General features: G+C 45.3%; 1 protein-coding gene across 4 annotated transcripts in view; it reads right to left on the reverse strand.

Annotated features, from left to right (window-relative positions):
- NDRG4 (NDRG family member 4) overlaps window positions 1-26,831 on the reverse strand; it is a 106,403-nt gene that overhangs the window by 64,674 nt on the left and 14,898 nt on the right. The window lies entirely within an intron of this gene.

Here is a 26,831-nt window from a genome sequence, read left to right on the forward strand (position 1 = left end):
AATTAGCTATTCCCCTGCGATACTGTAACGGGCGCTGATATTATCTCTCCTCCGTAACCCGCTGTTCTTGCCGCGGCCTTAACCTGCTAGTTTACCGCCTCCCCCTAGTAGGAGTTAGTGTAGTGTAGTGTAGGGTAAAAACATTGCTTACCCGCCCTGGTCCCGTCCGGTCTCCTGCAGCCCCGTCCGGACCGGACGGGGCTGCAGGAGACCGGACGGGACCAGGGCAAAAAAAACAAACGAAAAAGTAGCAAGGCTCGGGCCTGCTATGGTAAGTTTAAAAAGTGTAAAAAACAAAAAACCTGTGTGCTATATAAAAAAATAAAACAATTTAAATACCTGTCGGAGGGCCGTGGGTCCAGGCGGCCGGTGGGCGGCGGGCAGCCATCAGCGGCATCCGGTAGTCCCTTCTCCCTTCCTCCCTCCCTCCCCTGCCTGGATGAGCGCCAAAATCGCACGGGCGGGTCGGCAGCTGGGGGGGGGGGGGGGGGGGGCGGCAGCAGGATCCGGGAGCGGCGGGTAGGCAGCAGCGGGGTCCGGGGGTGGCAGCGAGATCCGGGGAGCCAGCAGCGGCAGCATGTTCGATCGCGCAGGCAGGTAGGTGGCAAAGTAAAGATGGCCGCCTGCACGGGAAAATCGTGCAATTGGCCTCTGAAGACGTGACGTCACACCCCGTGACGCCAAACGTCGTGACGTCACGTCTTCAGCGGCCAATTGCACGATTTTCCCGTGCAGGCGGCCATCTTTACTTTGCCACCTACCTGCCTGCGATCGAACATGCTGCCGCTGCTGGCTCCCCGGATCTCGCTGCCACCCCCGGACCCCGCTGCTGCCTACCCGCCGCTCCCGGATCCTGCTGCCGCCCCCCTGCTGCTGCCCCCCCCCCCCCCCGCTGCCGCTGACCCTGCCCCCCCCGACCCCCGCTGCTGCCTACCCGCCGCTCCCGGATCCTGCTGCCGCCCCCCCCCCCCCCCCCGCTGCCGACCCGCCCGTGCGATTTTGGCGCTCATCCAGGCAGGGGAGGGAGGGAGGGAGGAAGGGAGAAGGGACTACCGGATGCCGCTGATGGCTGCCCGCCGCCCGCCTGGACCCACGGCCCTCCGACAGGTATTTAAAATTGTTTTATTTTTTTATATAACACACAGGTTTTTTGTTTTTTACACTTTTTAAACTTTTTTACACTTCCTGGTGCCTGTCATTTCAAATGTCATTTGAAATGACAGGTACCAGCGCACCCAGGTTACTGTATAGGCGCTGTTACAGCGCCTATACAGTAAAATGGGTTGCGCGGGCATAACCCTTCCCTAACGCTTCACAGCCGCGGCATGCATTTGCATGCGATTAGAGGAGAGTATCGGGGAGTTAGTGAAGAGAACTGTGCGTGCGGGGGGGAAGGGTGCGCCTGACACTACCTCACTGTTTTTACCGCGGCCTTACTGGATCGAGCCGTAAGTTGGTCCCAGTCTCGTTTTAGTCTTCTAAGTTCTTTCCAGGCTCTCCCTTCTTCGCTCCGTCTCTGACATTGATCTCTCCCTTTCATCTTTGTTCTCCATGGTTTATAGCAGGATTTCCCTCCTCGTACCACCACTAATCATCCCTTCTGTAGTGCTACGTGATGTATGCGGAACTGTACAAAAACATATCAACGGAGCTCTCCATCCAAGCAAGAGAGAGACTTTTTGGTAATTTCTTTTATGAAAATCGTTTAAAATGGTTAAAAATGAATAAGGCTGTAAGGGGGATAATAAGGGATTAAGATTTAAAGCAGCTTCAAAAAGGTGGTTTTAGACAGCATTTACTTAAGGCACGAGAAGGAGCAAGACGTAGCAACTCGAAGCCTGTTCCAAGCTGAAAGCACGGAGTCAGGAACCCGTTCTACCTCCTTCCATTCCCCCCCCCCCCCCCCACACTCCTTTCCATGCCTCCTACTCCTCCTCTTTCACTCAGTCCCTAGTCCATTTCCACCACCCACTCACTAACCCTCATCTACTTTCCTCTGACTCTCATCCCCTCCCCAGCCTCAGATCCACTCTGTCACTCATCCCCTCCTGGTATCCAACCCCTTTCTTGTCCTTACCCCCTCCCCAACTTCCCATTTCCTCCTTTCACCCCCTCCCCAGCCCATTTCCACACCCTCTCATCTCTTTCACAGATCTGTTCCTTCCTAGCCCATTTCCACACCCTCTCATCTCTTTCACAGATCTGTTCCTTCCTAGCCCTTCCAGATCCTTCACATCGCTCTGTCCCATCTAATACCCACATCCCTGCTCTCCCCCTATCCCCAAGCACTCACTCTTAGTAGCCATTCTCCCGCCCAATCCCCAAACCTCTACTCCCTCCTCTAGAGCTATCTTGTTCCTTCAGCCTCCTAGGGCTTCTCTCCCATCCCCAGGTCACTTTCCCTCACCCCCAATTCACAGTTTTTGCCCCCCCTCTCTCCCCCTGCAACCTCCTGTCCCCTGTCTATCATCTATCCTTTCCACTTTCCCTCTATCACCCTCCACCCTGTACAGGTTCCTCTCACCTGTATCTTGGGTCTGTCCTCTCTCCTCGCATCATTCTCCATCTTGGATCATCTCTCCCTGCCCTTGCTCTCTGCTTCTTCCTTTCTGGATTTGATCTCCCCTCCCAGTCAGTCCACGAACACCCCCCCCCCCCCCCCATCCCGTCTCTCACCCTCTTCCCTCCCCTGATCCCCAGTGAAGCCTGACCTTCCCTTCCCCATCTATCCCCCCTTCAGTGCCTGTCCTGTATCTTTCTGCCCTATCCCATCTTTGGTCTCCTCTCCCTTCTACCCAATAGCGAAGATCCTGTTTCCCCCACAAGTCTCTGAGTCTCCACTCTCACTCTCTCCTCTTCCCCTATAGCTGTTTTCCAGCTCTTCCCCTTCCCCAATCACCGACTCCCAGCTTCTGATCTTCCATCCTCCTTCCAAATATCTAAAGTTCCCACTATCTTCTCCCCTTCTCCCACCAGCCTGGAGCTTCGAGGAGCTCCTCCTGAGTCCTGCCACTGCCAGATCCTCTCTCTCACTTACCTCCTGGGCTCCCCCTTGCTGGAACCACCTTGGTCCTGGCTGCTCCTCTTTCTTGCCGAGACCCACGTGGGTGCTGGCTCTTGCCGCAGCGCCCCCAAGCAGCTAAACTGGCTGCCCCTCCCCCCCCCAGCACACCCATCCCTACTGCCAGTGCTGGAGCCTCTCTCGCTTCCTGGGCTCCTGCCTGTCTGCTGCAGCTGATGCACTTCCCCTTCCGCTGGTGCCGTCCCCTCCTGTCCCATACAGGTCCAAGCATCATTCAGTGGTTTAAACCCTGGGGCAGCCTGCAGAGCAGGGGGCGACCTTTCATGAGGCAAACTAGGCTATCGCCCTGAATGCCAATGTTTTGCAGGGCAGCAAAGTCCTGTCAGCGCAAAGATCAGAGGAGCGCTATGGTAGAGCCAGTGCCTCCAGAGAAGGCAGTACTGTCCTAGAGCCACTGCCACCAGTAGGAGGAAGCGCTGTGCTGGAGCTGCTGCCACTAGGTAAACTGGGTGGGGGGAGGATATGACTAAAGGTTTGCTAAGGGCACAAAATTACTGCTATCGAGATCTTCAGATCATGAACAATTCAAACAGCTGATCTGTATGAACTGCATGGGCAAGGCCAGCGGAGAGGAGAAGTGCATTGTATCTGTCAGGCCGCTGGCACTGCTCTCCTGCTAAAAGCACCAGGTGGTGGGGGAGGTATCAAGTAGTGTAAATTCAAGTTCCAGACCCTCAAGCAAAAATTTCAGAATGGCTCCCCCACAGGAGGGAAAGATCTAAGCGCAGAAGGTGAGGGGGTCCAGGAGCGGTGGGGATGTCTTTCCTTCCCGAGCCCCCCTCCCCCCAATCTCATTCCCTTCCCCGGGCCCGCCTCCTCTCCTCACTTCGCCTTTTGCTAGACTTCCCCTTCGCCTGGCAGGTCCCAATGGTCCGCTAGGGAAAGCTGGTGCCCCACAGCTGATAACCAACAAATGTGAGGCCTCTGAACCGCTGCACATGCTCAGAGAGAATGGTTGCATTTCACCTTTTGGACTGTAAGACAGCTGTTATCTTCTCCCTGGAGCAGATGTAGAAAATTCATCCAAGGGTCCAGAGAAGGGCTTCCAAAATGATGCAGGGGTCTGCACCTAAAACCTTATGAGATGGCACTTAAGGATCTAACTGTGTACCATTCTAGAGGAATGATGGGAAATAGTACAATAGAGGCACTCAAACACCCGAAAGGCACTAATAATTCACAAGAAAGAAACTTTTTTCATAAGAACATAAGAAATTGCCATGCTGGGACAGACCAAGGGTCCATCAAGCCCAGCATCCTGTTTCCAACAGAGGCCAAAAACCAGGCCACAAGAACCTGGCAATTACCCAAACACTAAGAAGAACCCATGCTACTGATGCAATTAATAGCAGTGGCTATTCCCTAAGTATAATTGATTAATAGCCATTAATGGACTTCTCCTCCAAGAACTTATCCAAACCTTTTTTGAACCCAGCTACACTAACTGCACTAACCACATCCTCTGGCAACAAATTCCAGAGCTTTATTGTGCATTGAGTGAAAAAGAATTTTCTCTGATTAGTCTTAAATGTGCTACTTGCTAACTTCATGGAATGCCCCCTAGTCCTTCTATTATTCGAAAGTGTAAATAACCGAGTCACATCTATTCGTTCAAGACCTCTCATGATCTTAAAGACCTCTATCATATCCCCTCTCAGCCGTCTCTTCTCCAAGCTGAACAGCCCTAACCTCTTCAGCCTTTCCTCATAGGGGAGCTGTTCCATCCCCTTTATCATTTCGGTTGCCCTTCTCTGTACCTTCTCCATTGCAACTATATCTTTTTTGAGATGCGGCGACCAGAATTGTACACAGTATTCAAGGTGTGGTCTCACCATGGAGCGATACAGAGGCATTATGACATTTTCCGTTCTATTAACCATTCCCTTCCTAATAATTCCTAACATTCTATTTGCTTTTTTGACTGCTGCAGCACTCTGAGCCGACGATTTTAAAGTATTATCCACTATGATGCCTAGATCTCTTTCCTGGGTGATAGCTCCTAATATGGAACCTAACATCGTGTAACTACAGCAAGGGTTATTCTTCCCTATGTGCAACACCTTGCACTTGTCCACATTAAATTTCATCTGCCATTTGGATGCCCAATCTTCCAGTCTTGCAAGGTCCTCCTGTAATGTATCACAGTCTGCCTGTGATTTAACTACTCTGAATAATTTTGTATCATCCGCAAATTTGATAACCTCACTCGTCGTATTCCTTTCCAGATCATTTATATATATATATAGAAAAGCACCGGTCCCAATACAGATCCCTGAGGTACTCCACTGTTTACCCTTTTCCACTGAGAATATTGACCATTTAATCCTACTCTCTGTTTCCTGTCTTCTTTTCAATGGAAAGGAAGTTCTAGAACAAGGAGGGTCATAAGACGAGGCTCTGAGAGAAGAGAGATGTACGGTATGTTTTCATGGAAGAGTGATGGACGCATGGAACGTGCTCCCAGAGTGGGTGGGTGAAGGCTAAAGTAGTAGCAGGCTTTAAGGAGGGATGGGATAAGCACAGGAGATGCCGGGGTGAATTTGCAAAGAGTTGCACACGTTCAAATTAGCATATACATGCGTAAGTAGCACGTATCCTTGTAATCAGTATTTTATAAATCTCAAAAGTGCGCGCACATGCACACAAGAAAGAAAGGGCTGCTCTAGGGTTAGGAGCAACAGTTGAATGTGCAAGTTGCTAATTCAAAAGAAATTTACGGGCATACATTTGGCAAATGCAAGGTATTGCATATAGGGGAAAATAACCCTTGCTGTAGTTACACGATGTTAGGTTCCATATTAGGAGCTATCACCCAGGAAAGAGATCTAGGCATCATAGTGGATAATACTTTAAAATCGTCGGCTCAGTGTGCTAAAGCAGTCAAAAAAGCAAATAGAATGTTAGGAATTATTAGGAAGGGAATGGTTAATAGAACGGAAAATGTCATAATGCCTCTGTATCGCTCCATGGTGAGACTGCACCTTGAATACTGTGTACAATTCTGGTCGCCGCATCTGAAAAAAGATATAGTTGCGATGGAGAAGGTACAGAGAAGGGCAACCGAAATGATAAAGGGGATGGAACAGCTCCCCTATGAGGAAAGGCTGAAGAGGTTAGGGCTGTTCAGCTTGGAGAAGAGACGGCTGAGGGGGGATATGATAGAGGTCTTTAAGCTCATGAGAGGTCTTGAATAAGTAGATGTGAATCGGTTATTTACACTTTCAAATAATAGAAGGACTAGAGGGTAACTCCATGAAGTTAGCAAGTAGCACATTTAAGACTAATCGGAGAAAATTCTTTTTCACTCAACGCACAATAAAGCTCTGGAATTTGTTGCCAGAGGATGTGGTTAGTGCAGTTAGTGTAGCTGTGTTCAAAAAAGGTTTGGATAAGTTCTTGGAGGAGAAGTCCATTAATGGCTATTAATCAATTTTACTTAGGGAATACCAACTGCTATTAATTGCATCAGTAGCATGGGATTTATTTATTTTATTTTATTTATTTATTGGTTTTTATATATCTTCTTAGGGATCTTCTTAGTGTTTGGGTAATTGCAAGGTTCTTGTGGCCTGGTTTTGGCCTCTGTTGGAAACAGGATGCTGGGCTTGATGGACCCTTAGTCTGACCCAGCATGGCAATTTCTTATGTTCTTAACTTCCTCGTGTAATTTTACACCTGAATTAGCTTGCATAACTGATGTCAGATTTGTTTCTTGTATATTATTGGCTGGGCAGGAGGTCTGGGTGAATGGGGGAAGTTCAGATTAAAGAATCAAGAGAGTCTTGAATATCTGAAGGATTGGGTGAACTGGTGGACAAACTGGAAAACCGCTAATTTCAATTATGTGTGCATGTTTTAAAATATACTGACTTAGACGAGTAAGTGTCCTACTTTATTTTCACGTGTAAAATATAGGCACGTATCATTTTAAAATTTGTAGGAAAAATTCGCACTTTCAATGCACTGCACGTATTCACGCGTAAGAGTACATATCCATATTTTATGATATGGGCTAGCTATAAAATACTAGAGTAGATCTCTGCGCAGCCATATACATGCATATATGTGGGCAGGCGTAGTTCATTGAAACTTATCCTCTCTGCATTGCAAAATGGTGCAAGCACAATAGGGCAGCACATGTTTAAGCGTTAAAATGCACTACTTGAATGATTCAACAGAGGGCTGCGGCTGGTGGAATGAATGGCAAAGCAGCAAATACGAAACGCTTGAAGTTCTAGCAGAAATGCAGGTCTGTCTGCCAGGATGGGATGAAATATGAGCATTTAATCAACTAGCAGCTATGTCCGGCAGGCTGCAAGTAAGTACAGTACTAACCAGAACTCTTAGCGGAAACAAAGGCGCTCACATAGCCGAATCTGTCTGGAGGCTTCAAAGGGTATCTAGGAGGCAGCTTATTCAGGCAGTGGCTATGCTATTATTGGTAGCTTTTTAGATTCTTACAAAGCTTTGTGCTTAGACATGAGAAGGGAGGCGTGCTGGCTATAAACTAAGTTGGGGATTTTGTATGCTCATTTACCTTAAACGATAAGAGCACGGATGAAAATGATAACCAAAACTATTCTGAATAAGGGGAAATATCTCACAAGCAGTCACACGCTACAGCTGACAGCTGGTACATAAGCCTTAGCAACATGGACAGGAATAACTGGGCAGTCTGGATGAACCAATAGTCTGCCATCATCTACGATGTTACTCAAAATGTGTCCACTGGAGGAAAGGAGGAAAAGTGGGCAGAAATGATGAACATTCACATATTCAACAGGCTTTAACAAAGCACAGGAATATTACATTTTTTTCAGAGAAAAGGAAATTCAAGGATTAGGCATCATGATCTGAAGTTGCAGGGAGGAAGGTCCAGCGGGAATATGAGAGAATACTTCTTTATTGAGGGAATGCAACCACCTACTAGCAGAGGTGGCAGAAACCGGTATTGTGACAGAGTTCAAGCATGCTTAGGGCAGATAAAGAGAACCCTGACAATTAAGAGGTTGCAATACTGCAACCAAACCACCCTTCACTCCTAAAGAGAAGAGTGATAAGAAGGCCTGGATAAAGAAAGCATGAGCTAGCAACACTGCAGACCACGGGAGGGAACCCAGCAGGCTACAGCTCCCCAGAAACAGGCTGGGCTGATCTTAGTAGGTTGGTGGTGACCAGGTACCTTCTAGCAAGGGCATGGGGACAGTCAGTTGTCCAGGCAATAACTTCATTAATATTGGCAGTTGTTTACAAAACTTGGTGGTAAAACATGGGAGGGCCTGGGGGTTGGATTACATATGGGAACTTGTAATGCACCTGGTACAAGAGACAATAAGAACTGACTTGGGTAAAAAAAAACAATGGGAATCGCAGCTCCGGGACACCTCTGGCACAGCCCTGCAGAGCAGGGGTTCTCAACCCTTTTTCTATCAGGACACACCTGAGTGACACACTGAACACATTTATTTATTTATTTAAAACTTTTCTATACCGTCGTTTAGTAGTGCACCATCACAACGGTTTACAGTCAGGCACAAATATGTGGTTTCTCATTTATCCATAGGGTGCCATTATTATACGGTTACATGGTTCAATAATATACTCTAAATGGGGAATGGGTGTGGCTACCATTTATGATTAGCTGTCTTTCTAATTTAATACTTAATTGTGAGAAAATAATACAAATAAGCAAGTCTGCTTTTTTTCTCTTGTTGACTTCCTGCTTTATGTATGTGTTGTTATTCCGCTACCTCACTGTGAAATGCTTTTTTGAAGAGCCATGTTTTTAAGCCTTTTTTAAAGAGTTTTAAGTCCTTCATTAGTCTTAATTCTAGGGGTAATGTGTTCCACAATAATGGTCCTGCCAAAGATAGTGCTCTCTCTCTAACTTGAGTCAACTTTGCTGTTTTGACTGAGGGTATGGTTAGCAGAGCTTTATTGGCCGATCTGAGATTTCTTTGAGGGACATGTAATCGTAATGCGGTGTTTAGCCAGTCAGAATTTGCGTCATTAATTAGCTTATGAACTGTGCATAGTGTTTTAAATTGAACTCTCTGTTCTATTGGGAGCCAGTGTAGATCTGCAAGTGTTTGGGTGATATGATCTCTTCTGCCATGACCATCATGGGACTAAATATAAGCATATGCTCTGCATCCACAGGAGTCTCCCGCTTCCTAACAATGGGTGCAGCACAGAGCTAAGACATTTCCCTGTTCAACTCACCATATAAAAAAGATATTCTGATTCTGGTCTCATCTCAATAACAGCATCATAAACTCCCTCTACTACCAGGTGCATTGTACAATAATACAAACAAACCCCACTCTGTACATATCCATCAAACCTGCCATACCTCAGCAGCACTAACTCCAAGAAATGAAACCGCAATAGCCCTACCCATGAAAAGGCAGCAGTTCACCCCCAGTACAATATGGAGAAAATACTACAAATAAGGCTGATACAAACCGCTAGTAAAGTACCTCATCTCAGTCACTTATACACAGAACACAGACAGACCTGCCTTCACCAAATATAGAAAAAAAGACCACAAATTACAAATGTGGAAACAAAACATGGAATGGAAACCCCAAGACCACCTTCTGCATGCAGTGCAAAACTGGAGGACTAGAAACAGAAATATATTTCCTCCTACACTAAGCAAAGATCAAATAAAGAAGAAATGCATATTCTCAAATCTGACATAGTTTCGCCCTTGTACCCAGTCACTCCCCTCCATGCTCCCATCACCTTAATCATCCCTTCACATGCTCATATCCCTGTCCAACATTCCTGACACCCCCCACTTCTGCATCTTCTTCCCTGTGCCGCCTCTCTCCCCTGCTCAACTCTCCCCTTCACTTCTTCCTACGCAGCAGCTCCAACCTTCTTTTCCCCAACCATTCCTACCCAGCAGACTCCCAAGGTCTTCCTGCCCAGCACATTTCCCCTCTCCTACTGGTTCCCAGTCAGCATAAGCCTTCAGTCCAATCCAGAGTCTCCCTCCCGCTCTACCAGCAGCAGAGGAGAGGAAGAAACTGAGGAGAGGAGGAGGAAGATGAGGCAGCAGCAGCGGAAGTCGGCAGTGGATCTATAGAGCACGCACCTCTCTTCCTCATGCTCCTGCTTTCATGTCCAGCCCCATGGGGTGAAGAGAGCAGCAGCAGCAGCAGCCTCACTGCCAGGTCAGGCAGAGGCCCATATGAACGGGAGTTGGTGATATTTCACTCTCATCTGGGTGAAAAAAAAAAAGAGGAATAAACTCCCACTGGGCCAGGAAGAGGAGAAGGAAGCAAGAGCAGCTTCCTCTCATACCCAATAAAGGAGAAATCAGCCAACTCCTGTCCAGACTGATGAGGAAGGAGCAGCCTTCTGCTGGATCTGCAATACTATTGTGACCCGACACACCTATTGAGAACCACTGCTACAGAATAATACTGGCCCCGGAAATGTAAGTTAACTTTAATCCACCTCTGAAACAGGAATTACGTTTCCCCCCTCAAAAAAACAGGCTAAGCATTGTGTTACCAGATTCAGGACCCCAAACCAGAGACCATCTGCCCCAGAGACCCTGAGCCAGACAATCTGTACCCCAGGACCCTTAAGTCAGACAGCTGAACATACAACAATTCTATGCCTCTGTCATTATGTAAGCTCTTGGGGGAAGGCATTTATAGTAGCACACTGTCACCATCATGCAGCTCTCACTATAAGTACAATTGTCTATCGCTGTTGCCTCGTGCTTTTCCGGATTTGCGTAAAAAAGAACTGGGAGAACAGCTGTCAGCAAACCTGTTGGCCAGGCAGGAGATACATGACAGCAGTGTGACAGGAGGCAGGGATGGCAGACCTCACACAGCAACACAGATTTTTGTTTCTACTTCTCCAGTGTTGCACTGAATACGGAGTTTGGCTTCTTGAGATTTCCAGTTCAGTTTTGGTCTGCATATTTGTATTTTTCGTTTGTGATCACAGGCTCTGTATTTGATAAGGATCTCTCTCTGTATTCTATGAGTGTAACTGGGGTAAGGTATTCTGCTAGCATGTAGGGATCTGTACCAATCCAGCTAGTTCTGTTTTCCAATCTGCACCTCCCAGTAAGAGGTGTATTGGTATTCTATGACGTGCTGCAGTACTTGCAGTGCTGCCTTTTTCATAGGTATGTTTCTTTTTCCATTTGCGTCCTGGGAGTTAGTGCTGTTGTGATATGACAGGTTTAATATGCATGCACTCCATGTGTTTTTTTGCAGGGTGCCATGATACTTCACAGACTGCCTGATAGTCACAGATCTTCATTTTTATTTAATTTTTCCTGGGAATTTGTTAGTGTTTAGTACAACAAAACTGGGAGAAATCGGGGGAGGAAGTGATGTCATCTCCTGAGATAGAAGCCTAACCTGCTGGCTCACAATCGATGTGATTAAAAAGTTAATAATTCTATAACTCAGGGTCAAAGCAACTCATCCTTGCAAGATCCCAGAGTTGTCTGAACGAGGGAGAATGGCAACCTGTAAGAAAACCACGGAGGGCAAGCGAATATTTGAGACGTGCGGCGAGGTAGGGAGACACGTGAGCCGGTTGCAGGCAGTGCGGGAGCCCTCGCTGTCGGAATCAGAGGAGGAAAGTGTGCCGGGCGAGAAACCGGAGACAAGTGAGCAGTCAATATCTTGGAAGGAGATGAAAAGCTGGATGCGAGAACTCCGCCAAGACATTCTGGCTGTTAGAAGTGAAATTATGGAAATTGTATCAGAGATGAGAGGGGAAATGATGGAACTTGGCAGCAGAGTGCATGAGGCGGAGCATCTACTGGACGATCAAGCTGGGCACATAATGGATGTGCGAAAGGAGCTAAGCTCGGAACAGCAACAACATATGGAGATATTTGACAAAATGGAGGATCTAGAAAACAGATCCAGGCGGAACATCCAGATTTGTGGTGTGCCCGAGGGAGAGGATTATGAAGACGCCATAATGGTGAAACAGCAGGTTTGCCAGGCTTTTTGAAGCTAACAATTTGGAAGGACAAGATGCTGTTCTAATTATAGTGGAACGTGCGCATCGGACGCTAGGCCCACAACGGTGTAATCTACCCAGGGATATTGTGGCATGTCTAAAAGATTTCTCTAGCAAAGAAAAGATCATTTCCCGGGCTAAGGTGCAAAGCATTTTCTCCTAGCGAGGAAATACCTTGGCCTTGTAAAGCAAACTTGTGCATGTTCCATTGAAGCGGAGAGTGGAAAAGAAGGAAGTCACCAATAAGTTAAGAAAAGAGAACGTTAGATACCATTGGCTCTTTCCTTTCAGTATTTGATTTACTGTGAGTGGTGTCAGTTACAGGGCTAAAGTTATGGTGGAGGCAGTAGCAGCCATGAAGACGGCAGGGCTGGATGTATGGCCATGGGACGAGGGGGAGGTTTAGGGGGGATACTGGAAAATGGTGACTAAAAGGATACCACCTTAACATTCCTACTAAAAGACAGGTGTTGTTTAAAGAACTGACATGGCTGAGGGCAGCTGCAGCATTCACCCAAGAGACATTTTAGAAAATGTGACGAACGATTATTGAAACAAAGATTACATACAAATTGTCTTGGCTTCTGCCTGTGACAAGAGGTATAAGGGGGTTGGAATTCTTTTTCATAGATCTCTTAATATTTCTGTACTGAACATGGTCAAGAATAAAGAAGGAAGATATCAGATTCTTAATTGTAAGCTAGGCGGAGGAGGTATCTCTAGTCAATGTATATGCACCTAATCAAGATCAAGGTCTTTTCTTTGATTCCCTTGAAGAATTATTAGAAATGACAAAAGAACCGGTTATATTGGGGGGGGGGGGGGGGGGGGGGTTAATTTGACATACGTACTCAATTTGATAACTCTTCACCGATGCTTCAGGCATCTAAGAAGCATAGGAATAAATTACTTAAGTTGATGGAAATTATAGGGTTGGTGGACAGTTGGAGGGTCATGAACCCTACCAGCAAGGATTATACATAGTTTTCAATTCCTAATGGAACCTATTCCAGAACTGACATGCTGCTGTGCTCCCATGGGTTAGTGAGCAAACTGAGAGGCAATGGGGATAGAATCACGATCTTGGACTGCTCATTCGCTTATTTGGGGAGAATTTGCTGACTTTAGTACGTTTCAGTCACAGAAGTCACTGGAGATTGAACAATGCTCTGCTGAAGGATGAGGCTATTGGTGTGAAGATAGAGCAGGAAATTTTGGATTATTTGAAAAAGTGATACTGGTGAGGTTAGTGAAGCATTTTGTGGGATGGGTTAAAGTGGGTCTTGAGGGGAAAGTCATTATGTGGGCATCGCAGGCTAAAAAGATTAGACAAAGGGAGGCAGAACATCTATGGCAGGCGATAGGAGATATGGAAAGATTGCATAAGGAAAGGTGGTCCGCAAAATTATTGATACAATTGGGTACGGTGAGAAATCAATTAAAAACACTAATGCCTGATCCGATTAATCATCAGATGATGAAGGTGAAACAAACATACTATAAACATGGGAATAAAGTTTCAAAGTTATTGGCCTCTAAATTGTAAAAACAAATGGAACTAACCCTGGTTCAAGGGATAAGAGACAAGGAAGGGCATTTATCAGATGAACCCAACCAAATAATATCCAGGTTTAGAGAATATTATCGGGATAATTACAAGGGTGAAATAGGTGTAGATGAGGAAGATATAGATGCCTATTTAGCAGGTGTGGAACTTCTGAGGCTTATGGCTGACCAGCAGAATAGGCTAAACAAGAAAATGACGGAGTTTGAAATTTTCAGGCAATTAAAAATCTGAAGCCTGATAAATCACCAGATCTGGATGGCTACTCAACAAGATTTTTTTAAACAATTTGCGAGTTGTTTAGTGGGACCTCTATGGAGACTGTTTAACAGCCTCTTGGTTGATGGTGTGCTTCCTCCCTCGATGCGCATGGCAGGCATCATAGTGTTACCTAAAGGTGGGAAAGAAAACGGTATGTGGGTTTTTCTAGGCCTATATTACTACTGAATATAGCTATAAAGATATTGGCAAAAATACTAGCTGACCGTTTGGCCTCAGTTATGCTGTTTTTGATACATGAGTATCAGTCTGGTTTCATATTGGGGAGGAACACTTCCGATAATACCTGACGAGTATTGAATTTGATCTGGGCTTCGGGTCAACCAAGGCAGGAAACTCTTCTGTTCGCCATAGATGCTGAAAAGGCCTTTGATAGGATCCATTGAAACTTTCTGTATAAAGTATTAGACAAGTGTGGTATAGGGGAGGCCTTTTCAAGTATAGATTCAGAAATATGATTCTCCCCAAGCCCAGGTAAAGGTAAATGGGGAGTATTCAGTTGCTTTTACTCTGGAAGGGGGTAAGCATCAGGATGCCCCTTATCACCGCTCCTATTTGCTCTGTTGATGGAGCCCATGGCAGAGAAAATTAAGCAATTTGTGGATATTCAGGGGATTAAGGTAGGGCGAATGGAACAGAAGATTTCAATGTTCGCTGATGACGTTATGTTTACTCTGACTAACCCATTGACATCTATGCCAGTTTTGGTGGCTGAGCGCAATATGGTAGGGTTTCTGGGTTTAAAGTTAATGCGAGTACATTGGAAATATTAAATATTTCTATACCGACTGAGTTAGCAGAGCATCTACAGGATAGATTTCCCTTTAAGTGGGCTAGACAGTATGTAACATTATTTGGGAGTCCAGGTAATGAAGGATATTAACCAATTGGCACATTTAAATTACTCTTCGCTGGTCCAAAAATTAACTTCTGATTTATACACTTGAGGTAAATCCAGTCTTTCCTGGTTGGGCAGAATCTCTGTACTGAAAATGAATGCGTTGTCACGTTTGAGTTATCTCTTTCAAGACTCCATACCAAGAGATTTGCTGAAAAGGTTGCAGAGATGGTTCTCAGAATTTCTGTGGCAGAAAAAGAAGCCTAGGATCTCACAATGCATTATATATTTCCCAAAGGGTTGGGGTGAACTGGGGATCACAAACACTAAAAAGTACTATAAAGTAGTTCAGATAAGGGCTATACTGGAATGGCACAGAGGGAAGTCCCAGAAACAATGGGTGACAATAGAACAGGGATTTCTTGACCATATGCCACTTTTTGCATGTCCATGGCAACCATCTGGTTTAAAGTTGGGGACCATTAAGAATCCTTTTATGAAATGGACATTGACAATATAGGCTACACTCAAGAATAGAATGATGCCCTGGGAAAAGTTTTCTCCATTAATGCCAATTAAGTATAATACAAACTTTATTGGGGGTAATGGAAAACTAAGTTTAAGCAATGGGAATTAAAAAGGATTACTTGGCTTAGTCAACTTCTGGGGGCACAGGGTTGGGCATCCTTTTCTGAGCTAAAAGCTAAGTTTGACCTGCCTGAAGGGGATGAGTTTGCATATTTGCTGATTTGTATCTGTATCAGTCATCGATTGGGGAAACAATAAATGGGGAAAGGACCCTTGATTAAGGAACTTACTGCCTGAAGGCTTTACCACTCAAGGGCTTTATATCTAAAGTATATAAATTATTTGGATCAGTGGAGGGATTATTATACCACAAAAAGGAATGGGAGGAGGAGCTTGCCCAACATGTGGATAAGGAGGTATGGGAAGGAATTAGAAGAACAGTAGCAAGAACTTCTATATCCGCACAGCTAGCTGAAAGCTCTTTTAAGATGTACTTAAGATGGTATTATATTCCCATGCGCTTGCAACACATGTTTCTAAAGGTTTCAAATAAGTGTTGGACAGGGTTCTATAGCCCATATTTGGCAGAGTTGTCCAGTAATTCAGGTATATCGGGATATGATATTGCAATTGATAAAGGATATAACTCAGGTTACATTGGACAGAGATCAGATGGTATTCTTGTTTTCAGCTCTGGTTGAAGGGATGCCAAGGACAGACTTTTAACCCTCACTGGAGGGTTAAAAGGCTGCCGGACAAGCAGGAACTAAATAAGGGGCTCTCATATATGTGTCAGATGGAAAAACTTACAGCAATGCATAGAAACCCTATGAAGGCATTTGAGAAGCAATGGGCCTTGTTTCAAACTTGGGATACAGACCATCGTGCAGCGTTTTTGACTGATTTGGGGGGGGGGGGGGGGGGGGGGGGGGGGGGAAGGGATATTGAATATGTTTGTAAGGTTTATGTGCTGGGTTTAAAACGGTGCACTTATAAGTTACTGAATGAGTGTAAAACTTTCAATAAAAAGTTAAATTACAAAAAAAAAGGGGGGGGAATCAGTGAAAAAAAAATGACTAGTCACTTTTCCAGGTAAATATCTTTGTTCTCGTCTTCACTGATAAATTTCCAGGAAAAATGAAATAAAAACTGAAAAAACGTAGGTCCCTATTTATAGTGGAGGGAGTTTGTATCGTCGTTACTGAGCGGACATCAACATTTGAGTTTTAATTTTTTTTTTGTATGGTATGTATTAAGGGGAAGCATCTCTCTCGTCTCTCCCCCTCATTTAGGAGTCTCTAGAAAACGGAAGAAAAAGCGGGAACATGATGGAAACATTTAAACATCTAGCCATGGCATTCTCTATAGAAAAAGAAGAAAGTTAAGGACAAGAGGTCATGACATGCAGTTGGAAAGTAGGGAGGAAACACGAGCAACAACCACACTGAGAGAGTTAAGCGATGCCTGGAACGGCTTTACCAGCAGCAGTTGGTAGTAACCGGCACAGGGGCAGGATGCAAACATATGTCTGGAGCGGAGGTCAGACAGTAAGTAGTAAGGAAATGAGGCCGTGCCAAAAGCGGGCAGACTAGGTAAATCAAGAGGTCCTGATCTGCAGACTACTACGGTATATATCACTGGCTCTTCCTCAGGGTTCACCGTTTGGAGAGCGAGGATGTGTGTGTCTTATCCGTCCCTTTCGCCCCATTTCTCCTGCTTTTCTGTTTTGGGGTGCATTTCCACGTCTTCATGTCGGTGAGCACCCCCTCCCCTCCCCCGCTCAGTGTGGATGCTTTCTCTCTCTCTCTCTAGGGGCGTTGCTCTTACTTCACTGCGTAGGTCTTTATCTTCCTCTCCTATCACCCTGGTGTCTGAGTGTCTTGCTCTCTCTCTCTCCCCCCCCCCCCCTCCCGTCTGTGTGCCTCTCTTTCTTTCTCTATCCCAGTCTCTTCCTCTCAGCATGTATCCCTTTTCCCGCCCCGGTCCTTTTGTGTGGGTGATGTTCTCTCCCGTCCTTGCGTTATTTCTCTCTGCAGTGCCTCCAAGGTGACCTTATGCAGCAGCAGGATCACATGGCTTGCTCTCAAGCTCCCTTTCATAAACTCGCAAGGCTGTAAGAAGCTTTCAGCACAGCACTTTGAGAATCAATAGCGACTAAACAGAGGCTGCAATCTCCTGGAAGCAGGCCAGACAGCCTCTGCTTTTAACCTCTCCTGGATCAGAGCACATCCAATACCCACATAAGGAAGAGAAGCAGAAAAAAGGGACATATACTCTCTTTCAGGGCTTCCTGTCTCATCTTTCCTCCCACGTTCATACTGCTATGGCTCCTTTGCTTTTTTTTTTTTTTTTTGGTTCTCCTAAATATAAATATATGTATTGTCATACTGTTGAAATTATTATTGGTTCTCCCCCTCATTATCAGCGTTCATGCTCGTTTTCACAATCCAGTGAATATTAGTGGCACTTCGCTTGATGTCCTGATAAATTGCACAGGATGAGTCTGCAATCAGAATTTCCGAATAAGACACTGGAGTCGTTTTGTGTTTGCAGAGAGTTGAACTGCATACTGGCTGCAGCGGTAATATCAAAAAGTGGACACCAATACGGGACTTGTCCAGTTGAGAAGTTTTAATCAACAGCGTCTATTTCAGAAGAGTTTTCCTGAATATTAATGTTCAAATGGGTCCCCCTGTTGAAGCCGGTTTCCACTGAAACGAGGGCCTCTGTCTGGGCTGTGGGAGCACGAGTGGCTTGGGCCATTTATTTATAAGGACTGTGCTCGTGAGTGACACTCAGCCCCGGGAGGACTTTTGAGTCGGAAAACCTGTTCGTACGTGCACTGCTTAAAAAGACGTTTCACAAGAGAACTCCTAAAGGGAGCGGCAAGATTAAAAAACGGACAGCTCTCCACTGAATGTCAGCTTGGCCAGACGTAGGGACCTTCATTTGCCTGGGAATTTATCAGGGTTTTTATTATGACAAGAACAAACAGGAGAAAATCAATGGAAAAACATGACTCCTTTTTCTGGGTAAATGAGAAGCCAGGAAAATAAAACAATATTAAGCCGGTTCTCCCGCTCTGCAGCACCGCTACCTTTAGATCCCCCCCCCACCCATCTCATGCCTAGCGTGCCCCTTTCTTTCTCCACACCCCGATTGAGAATCTCCCTCTCCCCCCCATTGTAGCAGCTTTCCTCCTTACTAATGGTGGCTCCAGGCTTCTCCTCTCTCTCCTTCGGCAGCAGCTTGCTGAGGCTCCCACGCTCTGCCGGTCTGCACCTCTGTTTTGTTTTTTTTTGTGGGGTCAGGAATCCCGCCGGGAAGAGCTTCTGGGTGGGCCTTGCCCGCTTCAAATGCCGCGTTGACGTTACCCAGCAGCAGGCCCTTGGGCTGCTTGGTGGGAGGGGACGTGAAGCAGCGCATCAGCAGCGCCGGCGGACGAGCGCCTTTGCTGTGGGGGCCGGGACTTTGAAACGCTGCAAGTGTTTCGGCCCGCCATTGGCTTCCAGCAGTTGCTGGAGGCCTTGAGAAGCATCTGCATCTGCAGCTCTGGGGCTGCTCTTTAGTCAGCCTAAAATTAGGGTGAAAATCAGTTTAAAACCAATTGACACTTTTGGAAAAATCCATGAATTTATGGGTGGAACTTGGTTTAAACTGAAAACAAAGGACCCTAGTCGTATGTCATTCCTCTGATTGTGTTGGTGTCAGCCTATTGTTTTAAAAATTTGTGTTTTCCATTTTCTAACACGACACCTGGTTGGAGGTTGGATGTTTTTTCCTGCCAGTAACGATTAAAACACATAGCCAGCCTTGGTGCAACTCTACATAGATATTTTATTTATTTATTCAAAAGCTTATATTCCTGTGCCTTCACAGATTGTTCAGTGCGGATTACAACAATATTTAACACAGCATCACATGACCTGGCTTTTTCAACCACAGTGCGATTGGGGTAAAACACTTAAAGAAATATTGAAATTAGATTTTAAGGGGGTTTTTGGTATTTTCTGGTGCAATATGCATATAACACCTTTATATTAGGATGCCATTTTTTAGTACCTTTGGTTTCTGTAAACCGTAAGCCAGCCAATGTGTAACAGTGTACTATACAGTCTACTAACCATATATTTTCCAACCTTTTCAAGCCCAAGGCACATCTACATTAACCAAAATGTTGCAACATAACCTCCACAGTGCAGACATAGAGAGGACTCGTCCAGTCAAAAGAAGAGCTAGGGAAGCACTGAAAGCTCTGCCAGTCTCTTCCAAATTTTAAAACAAGGGGTGAGAGACACCACTGCACTCATCATAATGGGCCAGTTCCCTCTGTACACCAGGCGAAGGGAGAAGTCGGGATGATGCAAGCAGTTGAGTCAGTCACCCTTGCTGCTGCATGTGGCTGCCAGAGTTCCTCCACTACTGCTGCTCCCAAAACTCAGAATGAGTCACATTCAGTGCTCGGGGCATGCTCTCCCTGTCTCACTCAGCCTAGGGATAAGCCAGAGTCTGAAAGCTCATGAGGAGGACGTGTTGAACAAAATAAGGCCTGACTATCCATGCCCTGTGTGTTGCCCATTAACTGTTACACTCCAGGGCTCATACCATAGCTAGGAAGAAGATGCAGCATGCCAGGCTATGCATGCTCTATGAGTTTAAGAGCCATGCTGCTGACTCTTGTTGCTGTGAGGTGCTCACAGCAGAGCCCGGGTGCTGGTCTGGATCTGAGCATCAGGCAGTGGCGACTTTTCCATAGCACACCTGATCTGGTCTGACGGCAGACTGGCTGGGAAAAACTATGCTAGCCTATTAGAGTTCGTTTGGCAACTGCCCTTCCCAAGTTACTGGGATCAAAGGAGACAAACGGTTGACTGTGAGGTCGAGTCCACTTTAGGTAGTACGCCAGGAGCCCTTTTCTCCTTTGGCACATGGGCTCTTGGAAAGAAAGTAGGTGGGACAATAGTTTGGTTGATGTGGCAAGCAGACACCACTTTCAGTAGTCATTTAAGGTGAGTAAAGCCACCCTGTTGTGAAGGAACTGCGGGTTATGGTGAACAGGAAACCAAAACCTGCAACTCACTCACTCTGAGTCAGAAATGACAGCTACAAGAAACAACACTTTCCGGATGAAATTCCTCAAATCCACCCACTGGAAAGGTTCAAAGGGAGGTTTCAGAAGTTGATCAAGAACTACGCTGAGGTCCCAAGGCGCGGAGATTCAGGTGGAATGCCACAAACTGTTCACAAATATTAATCCTAAAGAATGGAGAGACTGGAGCCCCTTCCACCGAAAAAGTCCCAAGGCCAGAGGACAAAAGGAAGAACAGGCATTGAATCCCTCCTGGCCACAGGAAAAGGGATCCAGCTGACTATGTTGAAAACCTACACAGAAATGTAGAAACATGACGGCAAAGGAAGACCATACGGCTTATTTAGTCCAGTTATTAGCAGGCATCAGCAAGAGCACATATTTCACTGACTTTGCAGGAATTACATTGGCTTCCAGTCAACTTCAGAGTGCAAAATAAAATAGCCTGTCTAGTCCATAAAATGACTAGTACAGAGGCTCTACTCTGGATGAATTCTACGTTGCGCATTCATAACCCATTAAGGGCTCTTAGATCCTCACAAAAGAAAGGTTGGATGTGCCTTTGGTATTCCATGTGCGGCTTTCTGAGAGTCAGGAGAGATCTTTTTCTGTTGCAGCTCTCGAACTGTGGAACTCGCTGCCAGAGTTGTTGCAACAGACAACTTGTGCCAAAAACATTTTTAAAAATCTTGCATTTTCTGGTCATGTCTGAGCAAGGTGAAGATGTTAGGATGTAATTTTGCATAATTCTCTCTGAACTCTCGTTTTGTCATTGTTATTCTGTTTATAGTGTTATGTGCTTATGAATGTTTTTATATTTGTAAGTCAGAGCTTTACTTATTACAGCAGCACAGAAATATATTAAATAAACAGCATCCATAAACTACAAGCAATCATAGACAAAGGATGACAGGTGACTATATCTGGAAAAGCTATGAAAAGCTGGGAAAGTAGTCAGGAATGCAGACTCAAATGGAAGAAAAACTAAAAATACATTAAAATGACAGGACAAGCCTTTTAAAAAATTTTTTTAGATATGTTAGTGATAGAAGGAAGTGCAAAAGTGGCATTATGAGACTCTGAGATGAAAGGGAGGAATATGTAGATGCTGATAAGAAAAAAGCAAATTTGCTTAACAAATATTTGTGTTCGGTATGTTCTGTGGAAAGGCTAGGAGCAGGACCACATAAAATGAACACAAATAAGACTGGCAGTGAGGTAAACCTTAATTGATTTTCAGAAAAGTGTGTTTGTGAGGTGCTAATTAACTTAAAGTAGATAATGCAATGGGTCTGGATGGGATACATCCAAGGGTACTAAGGGAACTTAGGTTCTGGCAGCTTTGCTAGCTGACCTTTTCAATGCTTCTTTAGAGCTGGGAGTAATTCTAGAGGACTGGAGATGGGCAGATATGGTTCCAATTCATAAAAGTGGAGGTAAGGAGGAGGTTGGGAACTACAGGGAAGTCTTGCCTCACAAATCTCCTACGTTTTTTTGAAGGGGTGAATAAACATGCACAAAGGTGAACCAGTAGATGTGGTATATTTGAATTTTCAGAAGGCGTCTGACAAAGTCCTTCATGAGAGGCTTCTAAGAAAACTAAAAAAGTCATGGGATAGGATTAAATGGTCAATTTTCTCAGTGGAAAAGGGTAAACAGTGGAGTGCCTCAGGGATCTGTACTTGGACCGGTGCTTTTCAATACATTTATAAATGATCTGGAAAGGAATACGATGAGTGAGGTTATCAAATTTGCGGATGATACAAAATTATTCAGAGTAGTTAAATCGCATGCGGATTGTGATAAATTACAGGAGGGCTTTGTGAGACTGGAAGATTGAGCATTCAAATGGCAGATGAAATTTAATGTGGACATATGCAAGGTGATGCATATAGGGAAATATAATCCACGGTGTAGTTACATGATGTTAGGTTTGATATTAGGAGCTACCACCCAGGAAAAAGATCTAGACACCATAGTGGATAATACATTGAAATTGTTGGCTCATTTGCTGTGGCAGCCAAAAAAGCACCAGAATGTTCTGAATTATTAGGAAGGGAATGTTGAATAAATCTAAAATGTCATAATGCCTCTGTATCGCTCCATAGTGAGACCACATCTTGAATACTGTGTACAATTCTGGTCGTCGCATCTCAAAAAAGATATAATTGCACTGGAGAAGTTACAGAGAAGGGCTACCAAAATTATAAAGGGGATGGGACAGCTCCCCTATGAAGAAAGGCTAAAGAAGTTAAGGCTCTTCAGCTTGGAGAAGAGACAGCCCTGAGGGGGGATATGATAGAGGTCAATAAAATCATGAGAGGTCTAGAACAGGTAAATGTGAATCTGTCATTTACTCTTTTGGATAATAGAAGGTCTAGGGGGCACTCCATGAAGTTAGCAAGTACAACATTTAAAACAAATTCTTTTTAACTCAACACACAATTAAGCTCTGGAATTTGTTGCCAGAGGATGTGGTTAGTGCAGTTAGTGTAGCTGGGTTTAAAAAAGGTTTGGATAAGTTCTTGGAGGAGAAGTCCACGAACTATTAATCAAGTTGACTTAGGAATAGCCACTGCTATTACTGGCATCAGTAGCATGGGATCTACTTAGTGTTTGGGTACTTGCCAGTTACTTGCAGCCTGGATTGGCTACTATTGAAAACAGGATGCTGGGCTTGATGGACCCTCTGTCTGACCCAATATGGTTCTTATGTACAGGTCAGTTAATCTGACCACTGTGGTGAGCAAATTAATGGAATCATTGAGGATAGTGCAGTTTCTGGAATCCAATGGATTGCAAGATTTGAAGTAAGAGAAAAAGTAAATGCCAGCAATGATTCCTCTTTCAAGTTTACTTCATGGCATTTCTGCATTAAATAAAAATGTTATAAATCAGTGAAATGAATGAACACTTGGAGCCAATGAAGCAGGAAAATATTTCCTTTCCTGCACAGACCTCCGAGATGGAGTCATTCAATTCTGAGAGGCTTATGTACTAAGCTGCTGTAAAACTTTCCAGGATTTACTAAAATGCAATACCCAAGTACTACAATTTAATAAATCCTGCAAAGTTTTCATTTGCATTGCCATGACCAGAAGTTCTGCGTATCCTTGGCTGAATCTCAGGGCCACTATTTTACAGGGGTCACAGGGCTACCTCCCACCCTACTGCAAAATCCTTGGTGGTTTGTGGAATATTGTAGAGTCCTCAGCTTCTCCCTTATCCCACAGTTAAGCCCTGCTCCTTTCCAAAAACGTAACCACCCCAGAAGCCCACCAAGCTTACCCCCATAAGCTTGAGAGTATTCAGGAGGCAGGAGTGATCCCCACAGTTCTCCTTTACCCCTGCTTTATTCATTCATTTTTGTTCAGGCGGTTTATATTTAACTCTTTGCTCTGGTGAAGCATTAATTCGTTTTAAGAAGAATAAGAGTTCTTCCATTATCAGACACGGCTATGCTTTGAGAAATAACATTTGCAAAGAATGCAGAAGCTACTTTAAAATAGAGATGTGCTTCGTTTTTTTCTACCGGGTCGTTTTCGGTTCGAGTACTTCGTGGTACATTTCGGGTTTTCTCGTTTCGTTTTTCCGAAAAACGAAACGAGGAAACCCGAAAACGGGGCCGAAAAACGAATCAGTAATCGAAGCTAAAAAAACCCCACCCCAAGCACTCAAAAACGTTTTAAAGCATACATATACAACCCCCCCCCCATCCCGATCCCTCCCCAAGACTTACGAAGATCCCTGGTGGTCCAGCGGGGTCCCGGCTTCTATTTGCCCTCCGTGCCAGTGCAAGCCGCGCGCCTCCGAATAGCCCGAACTACCATGTCACAGGGGCTTTCGGCGCTATTGGCCAGCCCCTGTCACATGGCCATCGGCGCCATCTTGTGCTCCTATCATGTGACAGGAGCTGACCAATGGCGCCGAAAGCCTCTGTGACATAGTATGGGCAAAGGCTATCGGCGCCATTTTGGTTACTGGCAGCCGAAAATAAAATCGCTCCCGGACCCCTGCTGGACCCCCAGGGATTATTGGCAAGCCTTGGGGGGGTCAGGAGCCCCCTCCTGACCCCCCCAAGGCTTGCCAATAATCCCTGGGGATCCAGCAGGGGTCCGGGAGCGATTTCGTTTTCGGCTGCCAGTAACCAAAATGGCGCCGATAGCCTTTGCCCATACTATGTCACAGAGGCTTTCGGCGCCATTGGTCAGCTCCTGTCACATGATAGGAGCACAAGATGGCGCCGATGGCCATGTGACAGGGGCTGACCAATAGCGCCGAAAGCTCCTGTGACATGGTAGTTCGGGCTATTCACTATTCAGCACCATTTTGAGGCGCGCGGCTTGCACTGGCATGGAGGGCACGGAGGGAAAATGGAGGCCGGGACCCCGCTGGACCACCAGGGATCTTCGTAAGTGTTAGGGAGGGATAGGGATCGGGATCGGGGGGGGGGGTATTAGCTAATTTAAATGTTTGGGGTGGTTTGGGGTGTTTTTTTTATTTAAAAAAAAAATTTGTGCCCCTCTCCCCAGGCAAACCCGAAAACCGAATTTTCCCCGAAAGTCGGGGAAAATTCATTTCGGGTTTCGGGGACAACGAAATGCCAACGAAGTAGGAAATTTCGTTGAATTTCCTACTTCGGGCGAAAAACGATGCACATCTCTACTTTAAAAATGAAAATATTCTGAAAATTTCTTGCTGAGCAGCCATCAAGGGTATGCAGCGAAGTTTTGACAGAAAACTAATTCAGGATTTAAGTTAAATAATGACTTTATAGACTAAGCTGCTTTGGGCTGCTCATTTTAAATTGGTGCTGTGTCCATTTCCCAGGGCAACCACACAAGGAACTTGATTTCTTCCCAGTCGAGCAAAAGTCATTTCACATGTGATTTTCATTATTATGTGCTGGCTGATAAACTGGCATACCCAAGTTAACAGAGCAGAGTCTGCTCCCAGATGTATGGAAGAACTGCTGGAAAGTTATACATGATATAGCTCCATCATGGCCCAGACAAGCATGGTCTGCATGAGGATCAGCCAAGCATGACCTTAAACTTTCTGCACTGTTTTGGCAATGAGTGGCAACGGTGGAAAAGCGTACATGAGGTCTATCCCCCAATCAAGGAGGAAAGCGTCCTGAGCTAGTCTGAGGTTGCTTGGAAGAACTGTGCAGAATCGATTTAGTTTTTCCTGAGAGGTGAACAGGTCCACTGATGATGGATCCCACAATCTGAAGATTTTATCTGCTACCAATTGTTGTACAGACCCCTCATCTGCTGAGCCAATCTGCCAGCATCTTGGAGGTTCCTGGGCAATAAGAAGCTTGTAAGAATGCCCGATTCCTGTCCACCCAATTCCATATCTTGAGCATTTCTTAGCAGAGGGACGATGATCCCGTTCTTCCTTGCTTGTTGACATAACACATGGCCTCTTGGTTGTTGGTCTGAATCATTATGCTCTTGACCTGAAGGTGGTGTGTTAACACAATGAGCACACTTTGTATCACTTGTAGCTCCAGCAGGTTGCTTTGATATTGACTTTCTTTTGGAGACCAAGTGCCCTGGGTCAGATAGAATATGACGTGAATATCTCATCCCTTTGTTGAGGCATCTGGGGGCAGCATTATTTGGCATAGAAGGTGATGAAGGGGAGCACCCTCTCGAAGGACCTGGGGTTGCAGTCACCACCTCAGCTCCTGAGCCATTTCTTTGGAAATTTGGACTATATTGGAAAGTGGCTGGGTTCGTTGATCCTATTGGGAAAGTAGATCCCACTGAAGATATCGAATATGTAGACAGGTCGGTAGAACCATCTGGACAGGCATGCAATATGTCCTAGTATGACCAGAAGAAATGTTGCTTTCGATTGCTGAGAAGGAGAGCAATTTGCAGATCAGTCTCTGCATGATGGTTGCTCGATCTGAAGGTAGAAATGTTCTATCTAATCCCCTATAAATTCTAGTCTTTGTGAGGGCACTAGTTAACTTTTTTAAGTTTATTAGAAATCTTAATCTCTGCAGGAGGTAGATTGTTTCATACAGAAGAGATTTGATCACTTTCTCCCGAGATCTTGCTGTGATTAGTCAGCCATCCAGATAAGGGAAGACTTGAATCCCCCGATGTCACAAATGTGCCACTATCACAGCTAGGCATTTGGTGAAGACTCTTGGGCTAAACTGGTGCACTCTGTATTGGTAGTAGGTAGAATCCACCATGAATCGAAGGCAGCACCAATGCAACCAGTGGATGGGTGTATGTGCAGTTAATCCTTGAGGTTCAAGGCACACATCCATTTTCCTTTCTGAAAGTATAGTAGAATTGTGCCGAGGGAGTACATTTTGAATTTCTCTCGAAGCAGGTGTTTGTACAGCTTCAGAACAGGTTGAAATCCTCATGATTTCTTGAGGTTGAGGAAGTACCTCCAGTAATATCCCTGTGCATGT

Source organism: Rhinatrema bivittatum, chromosome 7 (assembly GCF_901001135.1).
Source record: "Rhinatrema bivittatum chromosome 7, aRhiBiv1.1, whole genome shotgun sequence".
In the NCBI taxonomy this organism is placed as follows: Eukaryota; Metazoa; Chordata; class Amphibia; order Gymnophiona; family Rhinatrematidae; genus Rhinatrema; species Rhinatrema bivittatum.